Source organism: Ascaphus truei, chromosome 11, assembly GCF_040206685.1.
Source record: "Ascaphus truei isolate aAscTru1 chromosome 11, aAscTru1.hap1, whole genome shotgun sequence".
Lineage (NCBI taxonomy): Eukaryota > Metazoa > Chordata > Amphibia > Anura > Ascaphidae > Ascaphus > Ascaphus truei.
The window spans coordinates 33,080,181-33,097,650 of record NC_134493.1 but is presented as its reverse complement, the minus strand read 5'-3'; positions in this window follow the sequence as shown (position 1 = coordinate 33,097,650).

Genomic DNA, 17,470 nt, shown 5'->3' with positions numbered 1-17,470 from the left:
TTCCTCATACAGACTGATGCCTCGGACTATGGCATTGGGGCTGTGTTGAGCAAGTGGGGGACGACGGTAGAGAGCACCCTGTGGTGTACCTGAGCCGAAAACAACTTCCCAGAGAGGTGGCCTATGCCACCATTGAGAAAGAGTGCTTGGCCATTGTGTGGGCACTCAAAAAACTCCAGCCCTATGTGTATGGAAGGGCTTTCATGGTCCTCACAGACCACAACCTCATGAGTTGGCTGCAGAGGGCATCAGGGGAGAATGCCAAGTTGCTAAGGTGGAGCTTGGCCTTGCAAGTTTGAATTTACTATTCAGCACAAAAAGGGTAGTGAAAACAGCAATGCTGATGGACTTTCACGTCAGGACTATCCCTCTGAGATTGAGTTTGTTAAGGGTGCCAGCAGTGCCCCACTCCCCGATAGGGCCAGTGGGCCACAGGTCACCCATTAAGAAGGGGACGTGTAGAGGGAGAAAGGGGGTGGCCCGGTATTAAAGGGGTTGCACCCCATATGGCCATCCCCTGACCTCACCAGAGAGACAAGGGGTTAACTGGACTGCGGTCCAGGGATGAGGTTTGCACCTTGTTATACCTTGAAAATGTATGTTCCCCTGTTCCCATGTTTCACCTTTAATGTTGTTTCCCAGGGCAGGGATAAAATCCTGCAGATTCCTTTGCAGACACCATCTGCTAGGCTAATGGGTCATGAAGGACAGCAGGCTGAATAGCCTAAGCACGGTGATCAAAAAGTAACTGCCTTGATTGTTTCCCAATGTCTAGAGATTAAGTATTAATCAACAAACTCTGCCAGTCTAATTGTTACCTGAGGGCGGAGAATCATTAAACTGGAGTGGTTTGTACGTGTTATGTCTACACCTACAGACAATGCAGATACTTCATTTAGGAAAACGGATCGTTGACCCTGATTTAATTATGGGGCTACCCATAGAGTCCCAGTACACATGAGCTAATTAGCTGGAGGGCATGGGTTAGTCTGTGTCTCCACGTTAGGGATTGGATACAGATAATTAAGAATAGGGTTGCACAGGTATATAAACTGTGCCAACCCTACAGTTTTTAGTTGTGCTTCTGATTCCACCTGGAATGTCACTGGATTGATGGAGAATTGCTAGCTGATACTTCTCCATTCCCCAACCCTAAGTAAGTGTTACCTTCTTGTCCGTTAATTGTACTACATTGCTGTGTTCACCTTATTTAAGGAATAAATTATATTTTATTATATCTAAGCCTCGTTCAGTTCAACCCAAATATTTGGTGTTCATTATATCTTGTCATAAGCTACCGTGACAGACATCCTCCTCTGTGACAGCGGAAAAAGAGTCAAGGAAGGCAGGAGGAGAGTTAGGGAGTCGTGTAGGATGGGAGGAGGAAACAGAGGGGATGTTCTGACGTTTGCATTCCACCTTCCACTTAAAATAGTCAGCAAAATCCTAAGGCTAGATGGAGGAAGAAGAAGAGGCAGCTGAGGGTGGTCTGAGTAGGTAGTCAAAGACATAGAAGAGTTGGAGATCTTAAAGTCTCTTAAAAGGAGCTTCAGTCCCTCAACCTAGAGATTGAATAGAAGTCTCACACCAGGAGACCTGGTGTCTCAACTCAGAAGTACGTAAATGGAAGGAGGACTACAAGGAGGCCCTGAAAATTATAGAGACTGTTAAAAGAGAAAATACAAGCCTGAAAGAGGTAAATTCTGATTTGACTGACCACTTCAGTGAAATGAATAGCAGGCTTCATGAGCTAGAAAAAAGGAATAGACTTTTGGAAGATGAAAAGTTTGAACCATTGGAACAACGCACAAAAGCAGAGCACCGACTGCAGAACCAACTGCACGGTCTGCGTACGCACCTCCAGAATGCCGAGGAGAAGCAGTGAGCTCTGCAGGAAGAGCTCGCGCATGCGCAGAACGGGGGAGAAGCCGAGTCTGTGCATGAGCAAAAGGGGTAGGAAAGACGGAAAATCGTCAGCGGACATAGCAAATGCTATGTCCCGCTTTTCGGTGATTTCGCTTTCCGGCGGCGGCCTAGAACGGAACCCGCCGTATGAGTGGGGCCCTGCTGTATTTACATATTGTGTATAATATTACATTATAAGATATAATATTAACCTTTTTGAATAAGAAAAAAAAATCCCCCTTTACCATCATTTCCTCAGGGAACCCCCACATACTCACACACAACTAAAAACACCCCAAAAATACAATTTATTAAAGGGGAAAAAAAATCTAAAAAATGACAATAAACTTGTTTTCTCACAAACCCCTTTAATTCCTGTGTGTTCCCCCACTGTGCTTAGAGAAAATAACTCTCAGCATTTACACCCACACTGATGTTTTCCATTCACTTATGTTTTTTGAGACCGCTTCCCTTTGGAGATATTTATCACTGGCAAACGATACATTTTGGCGAACACAGAGTGATGCTAACGGACTGTATTGAATCTGACCCATATGCCTCTGTGGCTGTTGTCACGTTCATTAATTACTCCCCAGATTTCTGTACACACACCATTATTTAGCTGTGCTACAGGTATGGAAATGTCCTATCTTACTAAGATAATGACGAGTAATGTCAATGACTGATGACATAACAGAAGCTTTAAACAAATATTAAAAAGTATTCCCTATCACGGGAGATTTATTTAATTTGCAAAAAAAAAAATATGAAGGGCCATATTTACTAAGTAGTATGGAAGACTCCTTTGGAGGTGTCATAAGGAATAGCACCATTTAGTCATTGTGGGCCTTTGTCTTGTGCATTTTTATATTTTCAGTGTATTGCCTAAATAATGTAATTTAGGGAGTTTTTATAAATCCGATCTTTATAAACTCTGCGTTTCTTATCCATCCATCTAAAGCACAAGGAGACATAAGCTGCCTGGTGAATTACGTAGACAAAATGCACTGCACCTGGATGAAGAGAGAGGATGTCGGAGACTGGCCATTCTCCCTGCGTGTGGAAAGGTAGCTTTTTATCACCCAATATAGAGAATTGTGTGTTGCATTCTGTATCTGGAAGCATGCTAAGGCAAAACTTTGTGCTCACAAACATACTTATTTCTGCAGAAGTCAAATAGATAATGGTGCTCAACTCCAGTCCTCAAGACACCCCAACCCCCCCTCCACCCCCCCAACAGGTCAGGTTTTTTTTTTCAAACTTTTTTATTAGGCAGATATAAAATGTACATACAAGGAACGATATGCATAGCCTAATACAGAAACATTTTTGTATTTTTGGGGGGGAAAGGATGGGTTTTAAGGATATTCCTGCTTCAGCACAGGTGATGCAGTCTTCGACTGAGCCACCTGTGCTGAAGTTGGGATAGCAGCAATACTATATTCCCCACTTTTTCTTTCCTTTTCTTATTTGTATATAAAGCGTGTGACAGTGTATAATTCTACACTCTGACCTAAACTGGCAATCGTTTGGGGCTCCTGTTATAAATCTGTCAAAATCCTGCGTGTGTGCCTAACATAATGGCTGCTTCACTCAGTGTAACGCAGCAGCTACAATGTATCCTGATATTACTAAGGTAACATTATCTATTGTTACAGTTTGCAGCTCAAACTGCTGAGAACATTGGCAACAAATGATCACAAACAGGAAAGTGTTGCAAAGATCTTGCACCGCTGGGGAGGTGGTATAAAGTCTGCTATAGAAACCAAAGGATGCTTTAAAACGAATTAAAAATGGCATTGAGAGTTGAATAATATATATTTTTAAATACAGTCACTATTATCTAATACTACAGAACTAATTTATTTAAAAAAATAAACATATAAGATTTAACATGTTTTGCGGCTTTAAAGCGTGAGCTAATTGGGCAGGGTGGGAGGTCTTGAAGATTGGAGATGAGCACACCTTTGCCAGGGTAACAATCTTGTCTTTGCCCTTCACATGGTGCATTATGCCATGTTCCCAGTGGCACACGTATGAGCATTTGACATCTCTCTCTGAACTCCTCGGCCCAGCTCCACAGAGAGGTCTGTTACTGACGTCACTTGGTGTTAACATGTCGTTAACACGCCTCTGTGAATGAGATATACAACGCCCATTGTTTGTGCATATAATAAGCAATGTGGATATGTGTTAACGTCCGTTAATGATTTTGATAATGTCTCGTTATTAGCACTGAGTTAACGGACCTCAGTGGACCTGGGCCTTAAACTCTTAAGCAAAGAGGTTTAGGCTAAGGCCCCGCTCCCTCAGTCAGCGCGCCCGCACTGCAGACAGGCGGCGCACTGACAGGCACAGACCGCGATATGCGGTCTGTAGGGAGCGGGGCGGGAGTGGGGGGCGTGGTTTTAGCGGAAGGACCCGCTTCTCCCCCCCCTCCCTCCACGGGCTCGGGCTGCAGGAGGGAGCTGCTGCGGGCTGCTGTAAGGTAAGCAGCTCCCGCTCCCTCCCCCTTCCCCCACAAATGCCCTCACGTTGATACACACACACACACACACACACACACACACACCCTACCTTGTGTAGGAAGCTGTCTGACAGCTCCCGCTCCCGCCCCCGATAGGCTCATCAGCGCACCACGTGACGCGTCACTGCTCGGGATCACAATTTTCTTGCATCCCCTGGTGGCTGACGCGTCACAGCGTGTAGTGAGCCGTGCAGCGAGGGGGGACTGGAACCTGCTCAGAAGGATTCCCCTGCTGGTGGGGAACGCTCACGCGGCCGCCCGCGCCACCGGACGCAGCGGGTAACACCACGTCAGACCTGCTGGATGTAAATGACATAGACCTGCTCCAATAATTGATGGGATTATACTATTGCTCCAACTAAGGCACTGCTCCCCTACCTGTTTCAAAAAGCTCTCCCCAAATCGTTAACTGACCCAACTAAAGAAAAAGTGACATAAAGCGCCTTAGTGAGGCACAGAAGGGTGGGAGCTGTGTTGGTCCTTTCTTCCATGTAGTAACACACACGGGAGAGGGAGGAAGGGGGTATGATACCTTTTATTGGACCAACAAGTAGTTGATATGTAGCTTTCCAACCTCTCAGGGTCCTTCATCGGGTATCCTAAACCAGGGGTACGCAAAGATTTCCCCCTGCCTGCTCTCCTCCCATGCTCGTGCTCCCACACCCCCCCCCCCCGTCCCTCCACTGCTCGGCTCTGGCGTCAAATGATGTCACGGGGTCATGTGACATCACGTTGTCATGGCAATGTGATGTCACGTGACCCCCACCACGCCAGGTTACCATGGCAATGCGCCGCTGAAGACCAGGAAAAAGAAGTTACAGAGGCCTCGCGCGGTCCCCCAGCATTTAATTTAAATGCCTTGGGAGAGAGTGCGGGACCTCTGTAGCCGCCGCACCCCCCCCTGGAAAATCTCACGCCCCCCCCCCACTTTGCGCACCCCTGTCATAAAGCATCTTTGTACATTGGTGCAAAATTACACCATTTAACAACAGATTTAGTTTGCCACAGTTGATGCATAAGGCTCTTTATCTGTGCTATTTCCATATTAGCCGTACAATGGCTCAAACAATAAGTTGCAATGTCGCTTTAAAACGTTGGTGCCAAGAAAACCCTCTTCCTGTGTTTATGCTTTGTTTGTGTTTTACATTAGCAATGTAGAAGATGAAATATATAACTGTACCCTCCAAGCCGCGCCGGGTGTGGAGAACGCTTACAGCTGCACTGTCGTCATACAGCACACGGGATTTTCACTTATCGACAGGTTTGACATATATTTGCAAAAAACAACTACTGCCAATGGTTTTACCAACGTAAAGAGCACCTTGCTGATCCAGGAGTTTGAACCTAGCCTTAACAGTAAGTATTTTGGTTTTATAGCTCTATGTTTCAGCTGTTTTTTAGATCGATGACCTTCAAATATTAACCCCTTCAAACTTTCTTCGGCCAATGCTAAAAATCCCAAATATTTTTTCTAGAAATGATATTTTTTCCCATACAGTGCTGCTTTGCTGTGTTGGTGGCCCGGTCATACTTTCCGTGACGAGTTCACAGTTTGCAGTTGGTGTGTAACGCTCTCACGAGAACGACCCTTGTTACCTTCTATATCTGGTTGCGCTTGTTTGCCCTTATTTGGGATGCCATTCTGTTTACGTCATTGATATCATTCCGTTCCCCCGTTGTACCGCGCTGTGTAATGTTGGTGCTTTACAAATAAGCAATTATAGTGATGCTAATAAAGCAAGAAAAGTGTATCAAAGGAAATACACCAAAAGAATCCCTTTCGTAGGCGCACCGCAGACCTTTATAATATATACGGTCAGGGGTGAATGTAGTGGGTGAAGTTAACTTTATTTCATATTAATGTGTCAATCGTGTAGTTAAAACAGTATATAGTGGTGATCTATATACTCAAAATAAAAATAGACAACTAAAGTCTATTCGATCTCTACCATGCCTCTCCGTTGGTATCTATGTACTACTCTATATGAAATAGATATGTCCCTTTTATTTTTTACTTTTTTATTTATTATTTTTCTTCTTATGCTTCTAATCCCCGTGTGTTTGTTTGAGGTTCTCGTGTCCTTGGTATATACAGATGGATAGATGTAGATCCTTCTGCGTAACTTATTTTTGTTTTAGACAGTTTCACCTGATCCCTCGTTTGTGAAGGTTATATTCTTATCATATATGACCAATGCTCCACTGTAGGAGTCCGTCCCCTGTATCCCTGTTTAGTGTATGTAGCTGTATATTAGCATAGGACAAGGTGCCGTGGTTGGCTGATGGTAAAAATTTCAAGGGGTTGTTTGTAAAAACACCTCCTGTGTTAAACAGGTTATGGGAATATTGGTATATATTTAACACGTATGTTCATAGAAAACAGTGTGTTATCAGTGGATCTAGGTTGTAGTTGCTGAAAGTAAACTGTATACTTGATACGGTAAGTTTGCTGATAGTGTTAGATTCAGCACAGTGTTGTGTTGCTAGCACTACAGCTGAGGAATTAGGGCATAGAGATGTCTCATGTATAATGTACCCCTCGTATACCAAGAAAACGCGCCTGCGTCATAGGCAGTACAGTTTGTAGCCATAAGTTTGTTGTATGAGTACAGACTGCGCATGCGTCAGAACGAGGTTATGCTAACACTGTTCGGTGGACTCTGCGTGTGTTATAAGGTGAGTAAATAGACAGGCGTTCTGATAACGCGGAACTCAAACACCTCAGACTGAATTATTTTTGCTTAATTTGCCGACTTATAACTAAACTCTACCAGCTATCTCCAGCAGCTCAGATAGAGAACGCCTGAATTTAAACATTACTACCTATATGATACACCCATTTAAAGAGGTGTCAGTACTGCCATAGGGCAGCACTTGCTTTGAACTATACTATACTATGCTAAAACTCCGTTCTAACAAGAACACCTGTACTACTACGTGATTTAACTACACTTCAGCTTACCACGCATTGCGTACATAGCTTCCATCATTACAATACCAACGTGGGACGTATTTCTATGTGTGCACAGGGAATTTAAGTTAGACAATCAACACTCACTCCTAGATGTTTAAGATCGTAGCATAATACAGCGCCTGTCTATCTATGTATTTACCTATCTTACACTACACGCAGAGTGCACTGAACAGCATCCGTGTAAGCCCGTTCTGACGCATGCGCAGTTAGCGCTCTAATAGTGCCAACACTATCTCCACACTGCCCTCTGGAAAAGTACACAACATGGTGTAAAACTCCGCTCTAACAAGAACACCTGCAATACTATGTGATTTAACTACACATCAGCTTAACACGCGTTGCGTACGCAACTCCCACCATCACAAGATCAACGTGGGACATATTTCTATCTGTGCACAGGGAACTTCGTATCAGACAACTAGAATTCACTCCTAGGTGTTTTGAGATTGCAGCACAACACAGCGCCTGTTTATCCATCTATTTACTTACCTTGCACTTTACGCAGATTACACAGAACAGTATCAATATAAGCCCGTTCTGACGCATGCGCTGACGGAGTCCATATAATCTGAGGGCTACGAATTGCCCCACTCATGACGCATGCGCGGCTCGTACTACACATAGGATATACTATGGTGACACTTAACGATACTGTTTAAACTTAATATTATTAGCAAACATGTACGCTGTTACCCACAAGACAAGACTGATATGGGACGTATCTCTTTCTTTTTTGGCCACTGGTAATTTGCAAATTAAGCAAAAATAATTCAGTCTGAGGTGTTTGAGTTCCGCGTTATCAGAACGCCTGTCTATTTACTCACCTTATAACACACGCAGAGTCCACCGAACAGTGTTAGCATAACCTCGTTCTGACGCATGCGCAGTCTGTACTCATACATCAAACTTATGGCTACAAACTGTACTGCCTATGACGCAGGCGCGTTTTCTTGGTATACGAGGGGTACATTATACATGAGACATCTCTATGCCCTAATTCCTCAGCTGTAGTGCTAGCAACACAACACTGTGCTGAATCTAACACTATCAGCAAACTTACCGTATCAAGTATACAGTTTACTTTCAGCAACTACAACCTAGATCCACTGATAACACACTGTTTTCTATGAACATACGTGTTAAATATATACCAATATTCCCATAACCTGTTTAACACAGGAGGTGTTTTTACAAACAACCCCTTGAAATTTTTACCATCAGCCAACCACGGCACCTTGTCCTATGCTAATATACAGCTACATACACTAAACAGGGATACAGGGGACGGACTCCTACAGTGGAGCATTGGTCATATATGATAAGAATATAACCTTCACAAACGAGGGATCAGGTGAAACTGTCTAAAACAAAAATAAGTTACGCAGAAGGATCTACATCTATCCATCTGTATATACCAAGGACACGAGAACCTCAAACAAACACAAGGGGATTAGAAGCATAAGAAGAAAAATAATAAATAAAAAAATAAAAAAGTAAAAAATAAAAGGGACATATCTATTTCATATAGAGTAGTACATAGATACCAAAGGAGAGGCATGGTAGAGATCGAATAGACTTTAGTTGTCTATTTTTATTTTGAGTATATAGATCACCACTATATACTGTTTTAACTACACGATTGACACATTAATATGAAATAAAGTTAACTTCACCCACTACATTCACCCCTGACCGTATATATTATAAAGGTCTGCGGTGCGCCTACGAAAGGGATTCTTTTGGTGTATTTCCTTTGATACACTTTTCTAGCTATTTCAACCCATCCCTAGGCAGCACACTCTTTCCAACAAGGGGTTTCAAGAGCGAGGTTTCCTCCACCACAGCATGCTAATAAAGCAGCATCAAATAGCTTGCCCAGAGTCGCACAGACCTGGCCACTTCTAAAGCATCATTCCCCCGGCTGCAAGATCAGTAACTTATACGTCCGGATCCAAAGCTGCAGTTTCCCCTAAAATATTACAGCTAAGCGGGTGCTGTTCTACAAGACGCCTTCCCGCGCTGGAGGACACCATTGGCATCATTAAACCGCTTAGACAATATGGGCCAGTATCAGTACTTATTACACATCCGTTGAAGGCTATCACTGTAGGAAGCAATCTAGTAACAGTCCGATGTAAGCTTATGTCAAACTTCAATTTACTGTATCAATACTCAATCAATACTTTAGCAAATACATATATGTGTACACAATTACATGATATGTAAAAAGTTTCCTGTAGCTATTTGTGGGGGGGTGAAAGATATCCCCTAATGCAAAGGTTCTCAATTCCAGTCCTCAAGACCCCAACAGGTCAGGTCTTAAGGATATCACTGCTTCAGCACGGATGGCTTAGTCGAAAACTGCACCCCCGGTGCTGAAGCAGGGATATCCTGGAAAACCTGACCTGTTAGGGGGTCTTGAGGACTGGGAGTTGAGAACCCCTCCACTAAGGGATGCAGAGGTGTATTAACCCTTTGGCTGCCAGCGGGGCCAGTAAGGCACTGCACTGCAATATGTCGCCGGTCCCTTCGGCAGTGAAAGGGTTAACCCATGTGTTTGTAGTACAATATATGGCAGGCTATGCTAAGATTCAGCACATATCAAATAAATAACGGAAGTAAGGATTAGTGTCAATTACGTTTGTGGCTGGTCTTTCTGGATCTTGAAACGTGTCAGACGTGTAACGCGGCGGTGATTTGAAGGTAAAAATGGGGGGATTATGGTACATTTCTGTATTCATCTCATGTTTCCCGGCACTTGCCAAAAAAAGCTGGCCGGGCGGCAAATCTGCCGATGAACCTTCCTCATTTCTCTTTCACAGTAAAGTATGATTCACCGTATAACCCGGCGAGCAATTTCAGTAACAATCAATACGAGATCACGTGGAGCGTGGATGAAATGCTTCAAAATAATCTGAGATATCAATTGCAATTTAAGAAAGAAACCCTGCAGTGGGAGGTACGTGATCCGCTTCCCTTTCTCGTGTGAGCGTGCAAGATTGTCCGATATGCTTCTGTCCTTCGAAAGCACATGTTCCCCGGCGGGCGCCCTGCAGACGTAGATACAGTGGAACCTGCTGCTCCAGGTCCCCCTAGCTGCGTTATAATCTTACTGCTCGTTGTTGGACTCGGGGACGGAGGGGGTCGCGTGCCGGAGGGGTTCATGGAGTACTGGTACCGCGGCCCCTCCAACACTTAAAGGGTTTTTACAGTGTTATTCTCACCCATAAACGGCAATGGCATGTTCAATAGGTGAAGGCAGGGGGGCTCAACTCCAATCCTCAAGGCCACCCCAAACAGGTCAGGTTTTCAGGATATTCCAGCTTCCGAACAGGTGGCTCAATCAGTCCCTGCTTCAGCATAGGTGGCTCAATCAGTGGCTCACAGACTGAGCCACTGATTGAGCCACCTGTGCTGAAGCTGAGATATTCTGAAAACCTGACCTGTTGGGGGGGCGAGAACTGGAGTTGAGCTTGCCTGGGTTAAGGGGTAAACTCTATATCAGCGGTGCACAAACTCCCTGCGCCCCCCTTACCTGCTGCCTCCTCGGTCCCGCCCTTCCTCGCCTCTAATGATGCTGTGGGGTCATGTGACATCAATTTATTTAAAAAAAAAAAACCTTTTATTTACGCCACGTGACCTGCGGTGTCAATTGACGTCACGTCTCCATGGTAACAGGTGTCATTTGACGCCGCGTTGCCATGGAGACGCGTGGACAAGAAGCTGGTAAGTAAATTTACAGAGGCCTTGCGCTCTTAGCACAGGGCCTCTGTAACCGCCGTGCGGCCCGCGCCGCCCGAATAATGATTTGCGCTCCCCAGTTTTCGCACCGCTGCTCTATATCACCCTAAGAGGCAGATCGGGCCAAAAACGTCCCCAGTTGCCTCTTCGGCAGATATATAGAATTTCATCCCAAAATGTAGCCGATTGACACATTTTAAACAAAATTGGAACTAAATCATTTATTTTTTTTAAACCTTTAACTTTTCCGTGGTAAATAAACAATAGGGGCAACTGCAGCTTTACAGTTTCCAGGGCCCTTACTCATACACCAGGAACGTCATGGAGAAATGCTCTTTATCCAGGGACTCATGGTGCAGACACCTGGATATATAGTACACTGTGTACACTACATACACATATATATATATAGATATATATATAAAAATATATACACATATATATATACACACACAGACACATATATATATATACGCACATGCACACACACACGATTGAGAAGCAGCGCACGCGCCAGTGTAAAAACGTAACAAGAAATTAATTTTAATAAAAATAACAAAAAATACTCACTCACAAGGTGAAGGAGTTAAACCCCTGCACTGGGTTTAAAGTGACGAGATCTTTATCAGACGTCCAACTTGCATAGATGTTCAAGAATCAGGAGAACTCCAACGTTGTATTTGAGGATTCCCTGTGCCAGTGTGTATATACTATATGCTTATTTATTGTTTTACAGACAGCGAACTGCAAAGAGCTCAATATCACCGATCTGTACTGTATGTTGAGATTGATCCATCTGAGCTGGAGGAAAATGCTGCCTATGTTGTTCGATTATGCTGTAAGACCTCTGAAACCTTTGATTCCTATCAAAGCCAGTGGGGCGAGTGGAGCCCACAGCTTCAATTTCACACTACTTCATCAGGTACCCGAAATGTGATATGCTCAGTTCTCCAGCATGGTCATGATGGGGACTTGGGACTGCACACTGTAGCCCATACTGGGATGATGGAGACTTGGGACTGCACACTACAGCCCATACTGGGATGATGGAGACTTGGGACTGCACACTACAGCCCATACTGGGATGATGGAGACTTGGGACTGCACACTACAGACCATACTGGGATGATGGAGACTTGGGACTGCACACTACAGCCCATACTGGGATGATGGAGACTTGGGACTGCACACTACAGCCCATACTGGGATGATGGAGACTTGGGACTGCACACTACAGCCCATACTGGGATGATGGGGACTTGGGACAGCACACTACAGATCATACTGGGATGCTGGAGACTTGGGACTGCACATTACAGCCCATACTGGGATGATGGAGACTTGGGACTGCACACTACAGCCCATACTGGGATGATGGAGACTTGGGACTGCACACTACAGCCACATACTGGGATGATGGAGACTTGGGACTGCACACTACAGCCCATACTGGGATGATGGAGACTTGGGACTGTACACTACAGCCAATACTGGGATGATGGGGACTTGGGACTGCACACTAAAGCCCATACTGGGATGATGGAGACTTGGGACTGCACACTACAGCCCATACTGGGATGATGGAGACTTGGGACTGCACACTACAGCCCATACTGGGATGATGGAGACTTGGGACTGCACATTACAGCCCATACTGGGATGATGGGGACTTGGGACTGCACACTACAGTCCATACTGGGATGATGGAGACTTGGGACTGCACACTACAGACCATACTGGGATGATGGAGACTTGGGACTGCACACTACAGTCCATACTGTGATGATGGGGACTTGGGACAGCACACTACAGCCCATACTGGGATGATGGAGACTTGGGACTGCACACTCCAGCCCATGCTGAGATGATGGAGACTTGGGACTGCACACTCCAGCCCATGCTGGGATGATGGAGACTTGGGACTGCACACTACAGTCCATACTGTGATGATAGGGACTTGGGACAGCACACTACAGCCCATACTGGGATGATGGAGACTTGGGACTGCACACTACAGCCCATACTGGGATGATGGAGACTTGGGACTGCACACTACAGCCCATACTGGGATGATGGAGACTTGGGACTGCACACTATAGCCCATACTGGGATGATGGGGACTTGGGACAGCACACTACAGATCATACTGGGATGATGGAGACTTGGGACTGCACATTACAGCCCATACTGGGATGATGGAGACTTGGGACTGCACACTACAGCCCATACTGGGATGATGGAGACTTGGGACTGCACACTACAGCCCATACTGGGATGATGGAGACTTGGGACTGCACACTACAGCCCATACTGGGATGATGGGGACTTGGGACTGCACACTACAGCCCATACTGGGATGATGGGGACTTGGGACTGCACACTAAAGCCCATACTGGGATGATGGAGACTTGGGACTGCACACTACAGCCCATACTGGGATGATGGAGACTTGGGACTGCACACTACAGCCCATACTGGGATGATGGAGACTTGGGACTGCACATTACAGCCCATACTGGGATGATGGGGACTTGGGACTGCACACTACAGTCCATACTGGGATGATGGAGACTTGGGACTGCACACTACAGACCATACTGTGATGATGGAGACTTGGGACTGCACACTACAGCCCATACTGGGATGATGGGGACTTGGGACTGCACATTACAGCCCATACTGGGAAGGATTTTCCATGAGTTAGCATCTCCTCCTGATATGATAACCGATAAGGATGATGGTGTATTGAGCAGAATTAACTGTCCTTCTAAAGGTAGGGACCAAGGAACACTCAGACATAAACTAACTCCTGTATCAGTGATCTCCAAACTTTTCAGTACGAGGGACACATCGTTTATTCTACACATTTTCGCGGGTCAAAGTAAAAAATATATTTTTATCATTTTTATATATTTTATAAATGAATAAATAAGTTTTATTTGGATCTTTTGGGGGTAATCAGCATGATATGATTCAGAACAAAAGAGAAATGTGACAATGACAAAGAAAGGATGCCGCGCTTACACTGGGAAATTATATATAATGAGCAAAAAATATATATATATATATTTCAAGTTGCTGCAGGACGGATACAATCTTGTGGGGGTCCTGATGTGGCCCCCGGGCCGTAGTTTGGAGACCCCTGTGCTATACGAACACCTTTTCATACTAACTTTATTCACTATGCCTTCTTCTAATGTTTATTACAGCACTGGAGAGCATCGCAAATGATTGAGTGTGTCTGTATGTGTGTGTGTCTGTGTGTGTGTCTGTATGTGTGTGTCTGTATGTGTGTGTGTCTGTATGTGTGTGTGTCTGTATGTGTGTGTATATCTATAACAAACATATAAAAAACAAAGAGTCGCACTATCAATGTGATGTGCGAGTTCTAATGTGAATACAATCATTAATATCCAATTGTGATACCTGTGCAGTGATAATTATACCAATAATATACCATTTGAAAAATAAAAATAGTGTTCAGTGAGAAAAGAGAACAAACCAGTCCAAATGATGGAAATGGATGAAAAAAAGCCCAGAAAAATATATATATATATATATCAGTCACAGTATGGAGTAGGCAGGGCTTCTTGAATGATCTAGCCAGATCACAGATATCTAAAAGAAAAAGAGAAGAAGAAGTGCCAGCTCCATAGCATAATACTGTATGTATATAGAATACATTTATTTAAGAACAAGAGTGGCCGCCAGGACATGCACTCACTTCAGTATATAAAAAACATTCATGGGAGACAATCTGTAAACCTTCAGGAGCTGTAGGAGGATGTTTCAGCCAAACAGTATAACATTGAATCAATGTTCAATGAAGGGAATGAAGGGAACAGTATAACATTGAATCAAAGAAGCGGATACTTATCCATAAGTGGATGGATGGTGCACCAGGGAGTCCCCTCTGTATCAGCAGTGAAGATAGTAATGCCCACAGATAATCAGTGCTCCGTCCAACACTGTAGGGAAAGTGTCCAAATACTTTGTATGCAGACCTCCACACTCCGTGTATCAGATGCAGGAACACTAAAAACAAACAGCCGGCGCCTAAAATAAAATAAAGTATCCCAGTGAATAAACTCTGACCAAATGAAGAGTCCAATCACGGTGTTCAAACAGTTCCTGAGAAGGATCTTGACTGTATTCTCACAGCACATACAAACCAACATGAAAGAAACAGGACTGAAGTAACAGGCTCATAGAACACATCTCCTTCCTTTCTTAGTGTAAAAACCTCTTAAAGCAGGCCTGCACAACACGCGGCCCCCACTGTGCGGCGGCGGCTTTCCCCCTCCTCCTTCCTCCCGAGGCCGCTCTCCCTCCCCCGAGTCCGCTCTCCCTCCCCGAGTCCGCTCTCCCTCTCCGCCACCCGCCGCGAGCCGCGCCCGCTCTCCCCCTCCTCCCCCCCAGCCCGCTCTCAAGACCGGTGCCCGCTGCTTGCGAGTGCGCGCAGTCCTGCCTGCTCTGCCGCCGTGATCTGAGGTGCAGGGGGGTGACGGGAGGTGCAGGAGCTGATGTGAGGTGAGGAGGTGCAGGGGGGTGAGGTGAGGAGGTGCAGGGGGGTGAGGTGAGTAGGTGCAGGGGGATATGTGAGGTGTAGGGGGATATGTGCAGGGGGTGATGTGAGGTGCAGGGGGGGGTGATGTGCAGGAGGGGTGATGTGAAGGGGGGGTGATGTGAAGGGGGGGTGATGTGCAGGGGAGTGAGGTGAGGTGCAGGGGGGTGATGTGCAGGGGAGTGAGGTGAGGTGCAGGGGGGGTGATGTGCAGGGGGGGTGAGGTGCAGGGGGGTGATGTGCAGGGGAGTGAGGTGAGGTGCAGGGGGGGGGTGATGTGCAGGAGGGGTGATGTGCAGGGGGGTGATGTGAGGTGCAGGGGGTTAGGTGCAGAGGGGTGAGGTGTAGGGGAGTGAGGTGATGTGCAGGGGTGTGGTTTGCAGGGGGGTGATGTGAGGTGCAGGGGGGGTGATGTGCAGGAGGGGTGATGTGCAAGGGGGGTGATGTGCAAGGGGGGTGATGTGCAGGGGGGGTGATGTGAGGTGCAGGGTGGTGCTGTGAGGTGCAGGGGGGTGAGGGGAGGTGCAGGGGGGTGATGTGAGGTGCAGGGTGGTGATGTGAGGTGCAGGGGGGTGAGGGGAGGTGCAGGGGGGTGAGGTGCAGAGGGGTGATGTGAGGTGAGATGCAGGGGGGGTGATGTGAGATGAAGGGGGGTGGAATGTGTGTGGCCTGCAGGGGGGTATTGTGTGTGATGTGGAGGGTGAGTATAGTGTATGGGTGAGGGGGAGAGATGGGGGTGTGAGAGAGGGGGAGTCACAAATGTTGATGATGAGAGTTGCAGGGGGAGATATGAGGATGAGGGGTGCTGGGGGAGATATATGAAGATGATGAGGAGTGCTGGGGGAGATATGAGGATGAAGACGATGAGGGGTGCTGGGGGAGATATGAGGATGAGGGGTGCTGGGGCAGATATGAGGATGATGAGGGGTGCTGGAGATATGAGAATGATGATGAGAGGTGCTGGGGGAGATATGATGATGATGATGATGATGATGATGATGATTTTACCCGTGCGGCCCGAATCTGTATTCCTTGGAGCAGTTCGACCCTTCTCCCTTGACAAGTTGTGCAGGCCTGTGTTAGGGGAACGCCACACGAATCCTCCGGAGCTCTGTGCTGCTCTGACAATCACCGCCGCCACGCTTGCAGACCTGCTGGTCACGTGGTGAGCGGATGACGTCACTAGCTAGCACAACAGCGCCAAAGGTCCTGGAAGCCAGCAAAGTTCCTGCCACTCGAATTAAGAAAACCCCAGGCTGATCACAGCTCTATGGGGGAATGAGCTTGTAATGTCCACGTCCTCAAGCGCAAATGTAACCACCCAACGCGTTTCGTGACGGAAGTCACTTTGTTAGGGGCATCATGATGCATGAACACTGCCACAACAGCCCGTCACAGAACACCTCACTCCGCTCTGCTCAACCCGGAAGTACCCAGTGCTCCAGCCACCTCGTGTAGGATACCAATATATATAGTGGGGCCGACTGTGTGTTCTTTACACAAAATGGCATCTTGCTTTTAGCCTGCAGTGCAGTTCCACAAGATGGGAGTCCTTCACCGTCCCGATTTAGATAATAATAATAATAGACATTTCATTTATTGCACTGAACTGACAAAGGGGCAGTGATCCCGAAATGTGTTTTCTCTGCAAAAATAAAAATATAAATATTTGAAATGTCTTGCTGACCAAATTGGATTGATTTTTTGAGTACAATCAACTAAATATGTAGGTGTGTGTATACATGTGTGTGTGTGTGTG